We start from the raw sequence: 13,121 nt of genomic DNA on the forward strand, positions 1-13,121 counted from the left end.
CAGCTTTGACCCAGTCGCTTCATTCTTTCTGGCGCTACTAGTACTAGCCCTCTGCTCTTCCTCAGTAGCATATTGGACACCTTCCGATCTGAGGGGCTCATCTTCTGGTGTCATATCTTTTTGCCTTTTGGTACTGTCCATGGGGTTTTCATGGCAAAGATACTGGAGTGGGTTGCCATTTCCTTCTCCAGTGGATCACATTTTGTCAGAGCTCTCTGCTATGACCTGTCTGCCTTGGGCGACCCTGCATGGCATAGCTCATAGCTTCATTGAGCTATGCAAGCCCCTTTGCCACGACAAGGCAGTGATCCATGAAGGAGAGATTCTTGCTAGACATCATGAAAAATGTCTTGACTGTTAGAGCAGGATGACAATGGAACCAATGACCTAGGATGATTGTGGGCTCTCCCACACCAGAGGCATTCAACATGCAACTAGACAGTCATTTGAGACTTGGTGTCCTGCACTGAGCAGCGGGTTGAACCTGATGGCCACCTGGCCCCTTCCAAATCTACTATTCTATGACTCTATTGTTTTTACTCTAGAGGAGATGCTGGGACCCAACTCTTTTCAACTCCCCCACACAAGTCTTTATCCAGTTCAAAACATATACACCTACTATAATGTAGAAATGAAGAAAAAAGTAATTGTTGAGACACATTTAAAGTAATGTTCTGTTCTTGCTCTCTGTGAGCATCTCTCCAGGTATCAGGCAGAGATAATTTCTGGCCCAACCAGAGATGCCAGAAATTGAACTCGGAAGTTCCTGCCTGCAAAGCATGCACTGAGATGTCAACTGAGATATTCTGAAGATATTTTTTCTTGAAAGAAAGAAAGAAAGAAAGAAAGAAAGAAAGAAAGAAAGAAAGAACAAACCTGCCCCACCCTAGCCAATGAAACTGAGTTAGACTATGAGGACCTATCTCCAATAGCTGGGTATTTTGACTCAGATCCCTTGCATTTCGGCAGAATGTGCAAATGAAACATAAGCATTTACTCAGACAAGTGCAGAGGCACTTATGCCAAGGTAATGTGCATAAGACTGCAGCCTTAAGCAAAAATGAGTATGTGCTGAATTGCACCCTAAATTACTGCTAAAAAAATATCATAGAGCTGTTGTGAATAGTTTAAAGTGTCAGCTCAGTGTGTTGCAGTTGTAAAACAGGCAAAACTCTGAAAAGAAAATAATACAGAAACCATCATAATGTCTTTATAAATAATTGATGCAACTACCCCTTGAGTACTATTAACAGCTGTGTTCCCATTTCAAAAAAGATAACAGGAGAAAGTGTGTGTGTGTGTGTGTGTGTGTGTGTGTGTGTGTGTGAGTGAGAGAGAGAGAGAGAGAGAGAGAGAGAGAGAGAGAGAGAGAGAGAGAGAGAGAGAGAGAGAGGAAATGTTCTGTGGCTTTCCTAAGAGAAGACACTAAAAAGATTAAGTTTCTCTTCCATTAGGGGGAAAAAGGATGAGCTCTTATCTTATGCAAAGTTACTGGTTAGCTGCAAATTTATAGTGAGATGGGATGTGATCACTACCATTAGCATGTGGGGCTATTCACACTTCCATACTTTTTGTGTATTCACAGTGGTCTGCTCTGCTTCTTTTCCCACCCGCATAAACATATTTAGTTTTTCCTCATAGCCCTCTTTATTGCGGACACCATTAATTAGGGGTTCAATAGCATGAATTTGTTGTATTAGGTTACTGTAGAGTATAACTTCAGTCTGTCTTTTGCTTGCATTGCACTAGGTACCACAAATAACAGCATTGGGTTGTTAATTTGTGTGTTGATGCATGAAGCCAGGAAGGATAAATTTAATTCGGAATGAATGCAAAGAACACCCTCCAGAACTAGCTCAGGCACAGAGAATTTGATCTTATACATCAGATGAATAATATATTGTGATAAAGATGCCCAGGTTTCTAAGAGCTATCAAAAATTAAAAATTAGTGGGTAGCCAAATCTATGATGGCACTATAGAAATAATTTTGGACAGGGAAGTTGGCTACTCAAGAAGAATGTTGAACATTACTCCCACTTTAAAATCATGTAGATAAAAATGAATTAATTTCAGCTGGAAAAAGACTGTAGCTTGGATTCAAGATAGACATAATCTTCTAAGAATATTGTAAAAAGTACGAGGAGGAAGGAAGAAGGAGAAGAAGATGGGGTGTGAACTAGACAAAGGTAAATACTTTTTAAAAGTCCCATTGATTTAAGCAAGTACTTAACCTTACCATTGAAATCGGTAGAATTTAAAAGAGCCTTCACTTTGGCTGGAGTGTGCCATTATTCATTTAAGCATGGAGCCAAACATATTTAAGAAACACATTTTAATATGCACTTTAATCAGGTGGTTGAGTAATGATGCACAGAGGTCAAGACCTCCTTACACTTTTGTTCCTGTCCTGGAGTAGGAGGCGTTTTTCACAATCAAGAAGCTGAACACTTGTATGATTTACGAAGTGAAATTAGCAAAAACAGTTTGGATAATTTGCATTAAAAATGTGCTAATGGTGTTACTGCTGGAATTATACAATAAGAAACCCATCTCATAGCATCTCTATGATGCTCTTGTGTAGGCTTCTGGGAATTTAAACCACTGCCTATTTCAGTTCTTTCTGATTTATGTTGAGTTAAACTGCAGTACAAATTTCAAATAATGTTAAACTATAGTTTAAAAATTATCTGGACTGACCCTTTTCTTCCTCCTAGAATAGACTTTGAGTAACAATTCAATTCAATTGTTATCCTAAGAATAACAATTATTTGTGCAATAGGCTTGTTCCCCCTTTAGAGCTTAAATTAGGCTTTTCTGAAGTATTTTCTAACTGAGAATATTGCTCACCAAAAGGTTTCGGAGTGACTGACTGACATATCATTACAGATGGAGAGAGCAACGATATCAGCTGCTAAAACCATGTCACCATATAAGAATTTCCTTACTCTCCTTCTGCTTTGCTATTTAAAGAATTTGCAGAGACATAGAAATAAGATGGGATTTATTAAGCTTGGTTAAAACTCTTGCCTTCAGCTGTGTTAGAAGGTAGATACAGATATCTTCTTGAAATTCTCCACCTTATTTGAGGGCTGAGAAACTGGGAAGAATGGTTCACCAAGTTTCTCCAGTAGGAGGAGAAATTCTCCAAGCCTTTTTCATAGATACATTGTGGGACTGTAGCACAACATCTTTTATTTTTCCCAAAGGTTATTGCTTATTCACTGCCCCTGTAAAGGACACAAATAACAACTGTGTTGGGACTCTGGCCCCCATTTTACATCCATACATTGTCCCATTCTTGGTGTTATTCCAAAGCATTGGGTGGGTAGGAAGGGTTACGATACTGCTCTTTACCTAAAAACAATACTGCTCTTTACCTAAATACTGCTCTTTACCTAAAAACCTTGTAGAGGGTGCAGAAGGGGAAATGTTGTCTGCATTCAGTCCTGGGGTCCAATGAATTCAGTCGTTAGGTATATCGCTAATTTCCTTCAAGTCAGCCTTCTAGACAGACCTTTATATTTGCAACATGGGAAGTCCAAAGTGATGATGAGAGCAGGGGCAGTGATAAGCAAGTTATTTTGCTGGATCAAGGCCATTTAACACTTTAAAAATCACAGTATAGTTTTCATTTGGACCCAAAATCCAACTGAAATCCAAGACAGTTCTTTCAAAATTGGCATAATGTGCTTTCTGTGCACCATATTCATTAAGAGATGAGCAGCTGCATTTTAACCCAGCTGAGGTTTCTGTGATATGAATAAGACATAAATTACTACAGCTAGATCAGACACATACCAAAAGTACATTGCTGGATTGCCAATCCAAACTGGCAGAAGGCGTTCATTACCAGAACTGTCTCGTGTCCATCTGGGAGCAGCAGTAGATCCAAGCCATGAACTTAAGGGCACAATCCCATGAAAGCTTAGGCAGGAAAAAAACACACACCAGTTCACAGCTTTCTTCTCCTAGCCATGGTTTAAGTGTTTCAAAGTGAGTACAATCCCACTGAATATAGTCTCATCCTTATTCCAAGATGAACCATGTTTGATTCAACATCTTTGAATCTCATCTAGATTAAGCTTCAGTTTATTTGCCCTCACCAAGTACCTTCCTGATTTACTCAGAAGAACCTATGCTCTCTTTGATGGCAGTGCATGCACATGTGTGAATATTCTGTAATCTGAAACAAACTGATTCTCATTTTTGAGCTTCATTAGCAGATGGCAACCTGTTAAAACATATTACTTTTTAAAAGATAAGGAACTGGAGATGTGTTGAATCATTTTTGAAGCTTCATGATGGAGTAGTATTGTGATGGAGAGAGAGAACCTCATTACTGAAAGCTATATGATGTGTTATTTTAACGTAACTGTCAGAGTAATTATCCATCTATCAAGCATTCTGTTCTGTCTGCAGAAGCCACCATTTCAGAGCATCTCAAAGAAGTGCACAAATTCAGGGGTGGCATTGAAAAGTCAGTTGTGAAGAGTGGGAAGGTCAAAGATTGGAGGGGAGTTAATATAACCATGGAAGAATCTGGGACTTTGGTATACAGTCTCTCTACTATCAGATGCTATACACCTATGTACATCAGTTGCTGGGGAACTTGGCAAGAGTGTGCTGTTACACTGATGCCCTGCTTGCGGGTTCCTGTGGGCAGCAGGTTGGCCAGTGTATGAAGAGAATGCTGAACTAGATGGACCCTTGGTCTAAGGTTAGAATTTGGAAGGAGGGCAAATGACATTGTTTCAGCATGCTTTGGCTAGAATGAGTGCTTTAGAGATTTTCAAATTATGCCAGTAACCTGGACATGGAAATTTTCATTAACATCTGTCTTTGCCCATATGTATGCACTTTTAGGCTTTCCTCTAAAGTCCTGCTCCATGTTCCTCCACTGAGTCTGATGCTCAGTAGAAAATTACGTGAAAAAGGGCCTTCAACAGCAACAATTAGACATGGAAATCTGTACCAGATGAGCATTAGGTCCACAGGCAAAAAGACCTCCATCTCTGAGGTGATACCCCTAAATGTATATGCATATATGTGCAACTAAACTCTGTGACAAAGCTTTGCTAGGGTCCCTTCAAGTCAGGTGGTCCTTCTCCATAATCAAGTCCCTAGTTCTTAGATAACAAAGGACTGCAGCTCACCAAATAATGCTGCAAAGCTAGGTCCTTTGGACTCTTTCCCTGCCTCTTCCCTTTTCAATCAGCTTAAGCATTTTTTGCCCACCCAAACCACCAGGAGCTCACTCCTTCAGCTGTTAATGCTGAGAGGCAAATGTACAACCACTGGATCAACCTTCTCCAAACAAATGTATTGAAGTAAAACTCCCATCATTTCCAGTATGGTCATGTGGGAATTGAAGTGGAACTCCAACACATCTGGAGGACATTCATTTGGGAAAGACTACACTCAATCCAAGGCCAGAAAAGTCATGTCCACATGGAGAGGAGTCCTGCTTTTTGCAAAGTCCTGCATGAGACAACTGTGCTAAAAACATGGAAAGCAGACATGGCAGTGAATGCACTGACAATCCTGATTCATACTCAATTCTTTTGTAAAGTGCTTGTCTGTAGGCATCTGGGGCAACATCCTAATTTATGTCATTCAATCCAAGTGTTTTTTCTCATGGATCTTTTTCTTATGCTCATGTTGGGTTACATATCCCATCAGTGCAGTAAAATTCATGCTTTCATCAGTTCATGCTTCATTGTGGCAATATTTTCACAGCACATTGTGAAAGAAGTGAAGGAGGGAATAAGACTGCACTATGCAAATTGAATAAGAATGTAAGAAAGACTTCCTGATAACTTCAAGAAGGCATAAGAACAACTTGATAGAAAAATCTACTGACACCTTTTCATGGTTCCCTAGAGAAATAGCTCAAAGAGTCTCATGTGCTGGGATCTTATTTATGTTTTATTCTATCGCAATTTTAGAACAGAATTATTCTGAGGGAGCATGTGGGCTTGTACATCTGTGAAATTGTCAACTGGGTATTCCCTGTGATTGTGCTATGATACCAAGGTGGCTCATTGTTTAGTAAGATTTGGCATGTGAAAGATCAATAACGGCTGTAGACAATGTGGGGGCAGGGCTTTAACATTCTGAGTGGTAATATTAATATGTGTTTGGTATGTCTGTCATTCAGAGCAATCATGTTTAAAGGGACTCTTTTGCTGAGACTGAAAAAAACTAGAACGGGATGGGGAATTTTCTGTTTTTAAAGGATACAACCATAAGGAGGTATTCACCATCCACAGATATGAACATAGTGGCTGGTTAATACACATGGAAACCCCAAAGATGTGAAGGAACATTAGCATCCTATACAGCTCAAGCTCCACCCTTGTGATTACAGTTAACATGTGCCAGCTTCATGCTACAAAATTCCACATGTAACAAAAATAAATTTGCAAATAACATGGGGAAGGCCCTCAGTTCAGTGATGGAACATGTTTCACATGATCTAATTAAAAGGATCAGGTAGACATCAGCATGAAATACTACACAGTTGTTGCCACTCAAAGTAGACAAAATCTTCCTTGTATCTACTGGGCCTGATTCAAATCAGGCCATGTGCAGTCACATTAAAGTAAAGGGATCAATTAGGCTCACATGTTACATGATTAAGGGAGCATGTACTTTCACTCCCAGTAGGTTGCCCTGGCAGAGTTAGAAGCTTGGATAGCAACTCATCTTGAAGTGCCAGAACCCTTGATCTTTTCAGCCACTGTATCTGTGTAGTCACAGTGGCCCAATGAGATTGGCCTAAAAATCAAATCCTCTTTGGCTTTCAAACATTTCCATTTTGGGTGAGGGACTCAAAACAAAACCAATGTGACCTTGGCAAGGTGCCTCTTTATGGAAAAAAGAAACACTGCATCAGCAACAGCTTGTGCTTTTCTAGAAGTTCTGAAGTTCTTCTCATAAGAAAAGATTTATAAAAATTCTATTAACCGTGATCTTCATGAAGGATGCTTGCTATCAAGTGGATTAAAAATATAATACATACATATACATGTACACCAAATTAACAATACAACAAACTTTAATGCCAAACCATTTTCTGATTTTGCTGCATTTTGAGTACCACAGATTTCAGACACATCTCAGAACCTTCTAGCCATTTAAAACTGCAATCATGAATACACTTACAGTAGATTAAGGGCCAAAACATTCATTGTTTTAATCATGTGTCTAGCAGTTATGTCTTGTTCTTCATTCATTCCTTTCACTGTATAATAGTTACAGGGGCTCCAATCAAGATTTTAAGAATCTTTCTGTTCTCCATAGTAGTGTCTCAGTCCAGACTGGGGCCCCTGCATGTGCTGCAGGATATAAATGGGTTGACAAAGCCATGTAGCTGCTAGGCACACAATGGGCTACTTTGCACATAACAGCAAATTGTGGGACAATGAAGAAGAAGATTTGTGGATTCCTTTCCATAATGTCCACTAGCTGAAACTCTCAGAGCAGTTTACAGCAGTTCACAGCAGTTCATTAAAAAGAACATAATACTATATCAGGAAAAAACTTTTCCAAACAAAAAGTTAAAAATTTTATGTATATAAAGCAAGGTGCGATATAAATTAGACCCCTTAAAACATCTAATATGAGTACTCCCCTCAAGCAAGTCAAAATCCTGTTGTTGTTAGTCACGAAGTCATATGCAACCCATTGCCACCCCATGGACAACATTCCTCCAGGCCTTCCTGTCCTCCACCATCCCCCGGAGTCTACCTCACACCAACTACTTCAGTGACTCCATCTAGCCACCTCATTCTCTGCCATCCCCTTCTTCTTTTGCCATCTTTTGTTCCCAGCATTAGGCTCTTCTCCAGGAAGTCCTTCCTTCTCATTAGGTGGCCACAGTATTTGAGTTTCATCTTCAGTACCTGGCCTTCTAAAGAGCAGTCAGGGTCAATCTCCTCTAGGACTGACCGGTTTGATCGCCTTGCAGTCCAAGGGACTTGCAGGAGTCTCGTCCAGCACCACAATTCAAAGGCCTCAATCCTTTTGCACTCAGCCTTCCTTATGGTCCAGCTTTCACAGCCATACATTGCAACTGGGAAAACCATAGCCTTGACTATACACACTTTTGTTGGCAGGGTGATGTCTCTGCTTTTTAGTGTGCTGTCTAGATTTGCCATAGCTTTCCTCCCCAGGAGCAAGCGTCTTTTACTTTCTTGGCTGCAGTCCCCATCTGTGGTGATCTTGGAGCCCAGGAAAATAAAATCTGTCACTACCTCCATTTCTTCCCCATCTATTTGCCAGGAAGTGGGAGGACCAGATGCCATGATCTTTGTTTTGCGCTCTCTTCCTTCACTTTTGCGCTCTCTTCCTTCACCCGCATCAAGAGGCTCTTTAGTTCCTCTTCACTTTCTGCCATGAGAGTGGTATCATCTGCATATCTGAGGTTGTTGATATTTCTCCCAGCAATCTTAATTCCAACTGGTGATTTATCTAGGCCTGCCTTTCTCATGATGTGCTCTGCATATAAGTTAAATAGGCAGGGTGACAGTATACAGCCTTGCCGAAATCCTTTCTCAATTTTGAACCAATCAGTGGTTCCGTGTCCAGTTCTAACTGTTGCTTCTTGTCCTGCATATAGGTTTCTGAAAAGACAAATAAGATGGTCTGGTACTCCCATCTCTTTAAGAACTTGCCACAATCTGTTGTGATCCAAAAAATCAAAGGCTTTAGCATAGTCAATGAAGCAGAAGTAGATGTTTTTCTGGAACTCACTGGTGTGGTAGTTTGAACATTCTTTGGCATTGCCCTTCTTTGGGATGGGAATATAAACTGACCTTTTCCAATCTTGTGGCCACTGTTGAGCTTTCCAAATTTGCTGGCTTATTGAGTGTAGCACTTTTACTGCATCTTCTTTTAAGATTTTGAATAGCTCAGCTGGAATACTGACTCCTCCACTAGCTTTGTTGTTGCCCAGACTTCCTAAGGCCCATTTGACTTCACATTCCAGGATGTCTGGCTCGAGGTCAGTGACCACCCCATCGTGGTTATCAGGGATGTTAAGCTCTTTCTTGTATAGTTCCTCTGTGTAATCTTACCACCTCTTCTTAATCTCTTCTGCCTCTGTTAGGTCATTTTGGTCCTTTATCATGTCCATCTTTGCATGAAATGTTCCCTTCATATCTCCAATTTTCTTGAAGAGATCTCTGGTCCTTCCTATTCTATTGTTTTCTTTTGTATCTTTCTCTTTCTCCCTTGCCTTTCGCTTCCCTTCTTTCCTCAGCTATTTTTAAAGCTTCCTCAGACAGCCATTTTGCTTTCTTGCATTTCTTTTTCTTTGGGATGGTTCGAAGTTGCTACCTCTTGTACAATGTTGCGAACCTTCATCCATAGTTCTTCAGGCACAGCTCCTGGTCTAGTTTTTACTGACTGTATAGAGCTTCTCCATCTTTGGCTGAAGAGCACATAGTCAATCTGATTTCTGTGTTGACCGTCTGGTGATGTCCATGTGTAGTGTCGACTTGAGATTTTGGAACAGAGTGTTTGCTATGACCATCATGTTCTCTTGACAAAATTCTACCAGCCTGTGCCCTGCTTCATTTTGTACTCCAAGGCCACACTTGCCTGTTATTCCAGTTATCTTTTGGCTTCCTGCTTTAGCATTCCAATGCCCCATGGTCATAAGGACATCATTTGTTGGTGTTAATTCTAGAAGGTGTTGTAGGCCTTCATAGAAGCAGTCAGCTTCAGCCTCTTCAGCACAAGTGGTTGGGGCATAGATTTGGACTACTGTGATGTTGAATGGTTTGCCTTGGATTTGAACTGAGACCATTCTGTCATTTTGGAGATTGTATCCCAGTACTGTTATTCCTGCTCTTTTATTTACTCTGAAGGCTACTCCATTTCTTTTGAGGGATTCTTGCCCACAGTAGTATACCTGATGGTCATCTGAATTAAATTCCCCCACTCCTGTCCATTTTAGTTCACTGATTCCTAAGTTGTCGACGTTCAGTCATGTCATCTCTTGTTTGACCACATCCAGCTTGCCTTGATTCATGGATCTTACGTTCCAGGTTCCTATGGAGTATAGATCTTTGCAGCATCAGACTTTCCTTTCACCACCAGATATATCTGCAACTGAGTGTCCTTTCGGCTTTGACCTAGTCGCTTCATTCTTTCTGGCGCTACTAGTACTAGTCCACTACTCTTCCCCAGTAGCATTTTGGACACTTTCCGACCTGAGGGGCTCATCTTCCGGCATCATACCTTTTTGCCTTTTTGTTCTGTCCATGGGGTTTTCATGGCAAAGATACTGGAGTGGGTTGCCATTTCCTTCTCCAGTGGATCATGTTTGTCAGATCTCTCTGCTATGACTTGTCCGTCTTGGGTGGCCCTGCACAGCATAGCTCATAGCTTCATTGAGCTACGCAAGCCCCTTCACCACGACAAGGCAGTGATCCATGAAGGAGTCAAAATCCTGGGATGCCTTAAATGCTTTCCCATAAAGGGCTTTCTTAATCTGGCGCTGAAATGATGACAAGGTTGGTGCAGGTGATTCGCAGGGAGCAGATTAGTCCACAAATGAGGAACCACCACTGGAAAGGGTCTCACCCTTGCTGCTGCTCTTTGAGCCTCCCTCAGAGTTAGCACTCCCAGAGGGTTGCCAGATGTTGATGGCCATACCTGGGTAGAATGCATTTGAAAGAGGCGCTCTGCTAAGGATTGCAATCCCAAGATTTGTTGGGGAAATTCATGCTTTGCTGTTCGGTTATCTGCTTGGTGCTCTAACACCTAAACAAACCAGCACTCTTGATTATTACATCATACAACTTACAAAAGTTCTGATCATTGATTGTTCACAGAAAGTGTAAGTGAAGCATACACCAGAGGCAGTACAATTCCAGACTCCTGCTTGTACAAAACAAATTGTGGGTGAATTAACCCACTGATTGCCATTATATGGCAACTGGGTCATGGTCTGTTTTGACCCTAAGCCCCACTGGACTTTCTTCTCAAAAAGCACGCTCACTGTTCATTTTGCTTGTCCTTTTGTTGGACAAAAGACTGTATCTTCTTCCTGCCTGCCCACCCCCTTAGAAAGGCTTTTATCAATGATCAGACAGACAGACAGACTGCTCCTCCTGCTCCAAGGATGATCATGTGGGATTTACAGTTTAATTGTAAGAGCTTGTGGCACCTTCAGCAGATAAGTGACAGAGGGGAAACTCTTGCTGGCAGCCAGGGAAAAGTGTTGTAATGAGGCAAAACTCCCAACCTGATCTAATTTAGAGCCAAGCAGTGCTTCAAGAATGTGTGAGAATTAATCTTTTTATTTATCCACTGTGAACAAAGGAAATTAAGGGCTAGAGAAATAAGATTAAAATGGGCAGACTTGTATTTCTTCTTAAGGACCCTTGCAACTATGTTCTTGACAGCTGAAGTTCAGAAAGACAGCCAGATTTAAAGGAGAAAATATCTTCAGCCTTCTTTTATGGAGGATAGTGAGATGATCCTGAGTGTAATTGCTGAAAAAAGCCCTCTGATCTGAATAAATATCTGAATCACACATTTCTCAGGGGACAGAGGAAACAGCTGCAAACACCTTCCTGGAGCACCTGTAGATAGTTAGCTATGGGGGGAAAAACCACTCTCCCTATCACTGCCACAGGCCATCACCTATTTTCCATGGAGACAGCGGGAGGTCAGTTGCCCTTTTCCAAAGAAAGAAATAATTGCAGTTTACTCACTGACCCAGTTTGCATGACATGCCAAGTTCACTGGAGTTGTTTAACCCATGATGAGCCATGGAGCATGTTACGTGATGCTTTAAATGTGCAAATCCCTGCTGATGCACTGGGGCGGGAAGGCTGCTGTATCATACAGTTATGGCTGACATGCAACCATTATGGCATACTTGAAGTTTTAAAAAGCCTTGCATACTCCATTACAAAGACAGGATTATGTGAGGGTTGTTTAACTGTCAAATAACCCATGGTGGCCAGGCTCACATGATATGGAAATCACCACAGATCACTCTGATTTAGGGGTGCATGTTCAAATGTACATAGCATGGATCTCCTATGCCATTCTGAGATGAACACGGATGATAGATGGGTGGTGTAGTTACCAGCAGAAATATCCAGCAGAAAGATAGAGTATGCTGGTATTTTGGTTTTGCCCTTTTTGTTTTGGGCCACACACCCCAGTGGAATGATGGGTGCTCCAGGGAGCAATTTGGATAAGGAGATTTTCTGTACCACCACCACAGGCTAGAATACAATGTCCAGAACGGAGTTGGCTAATCCCGAGGTCCCAGAAAAGAAGAGAAAAATCCAGTGACAGGCAAGCATCAAAAATTGGAAAAGGAGAAAACACTGGAGAACTTCTCATGCTAATCAAGCAATCCATCCCCGTGCCTACAACTTGGCTGAAAGCTCACAGATTTGTCCCACAACTAGCCCATTGATAATGGAGCACAGTGACCCACCCCCATGCAGTTTGAAAAATAACCTTCACCAAGGAGAGGGGCAAGTCCTAGGAGATGAGCTACACAGGTGTTTAGCCTGGCCTATCTTCTCACAGCCCATTGACCAAGCATAAAGGGTTGGGGCTGACAGTGAATCACTGGACCATGATAGGCATCTGGGTGGTATTCCCAGAAGCCTTAGGCTTGAGAGAGATGAGAACACCTGGAATAGTGCCCATGAGAGAAAAGAGTCTTCTCTTTCTCCCTGCAGGAGCATGGCAAGTGACATCCATGGAGCGAACACAATAAACTGGTTAGCATAGCGACCATAAAACACGTCTTAATTGCATTTCTTCTTGGGTATCAGGGTGAGCAGAAACACACCACCCACTGCAGAGGAGTCCAAACCACCATTTGAACTCCAGCCATCCAAAAAGCCATGTTAATATCACCATGGTCTAGTCCTTGTAAAAACAGCAAGGATATATGTCACTACGAGTACTGATTGTATCTTTATATATAGCAAAGATATTTACTTGCTTTTTCTTTCTTTCACAAGTTCTTCTCCATCCTGAAAGGCTGTTTCCTATTCCCATCAGGTTTTGTGAGAAAAACAGCATTCTGCTTTTCTTTTTTGCTTTTTTTCATATGCATTTACTAGAATTGTTCAGTGA

This window comes from Varanus komodoensis, unplaced genomic scaffold (assembly GCF_004798865.1).
Source record: "Varanus komodoensis strain SLA01 unplaced genomic scaffold, ASM479886v1 scaffold14_1, whole genome shotgun sequence".
Lineage (NCBI taxonomy): Eukaryota > Metazoa > Chordata > Lepidosauria > Squamata > Varanidae > Varanus > Varanus komodoensis.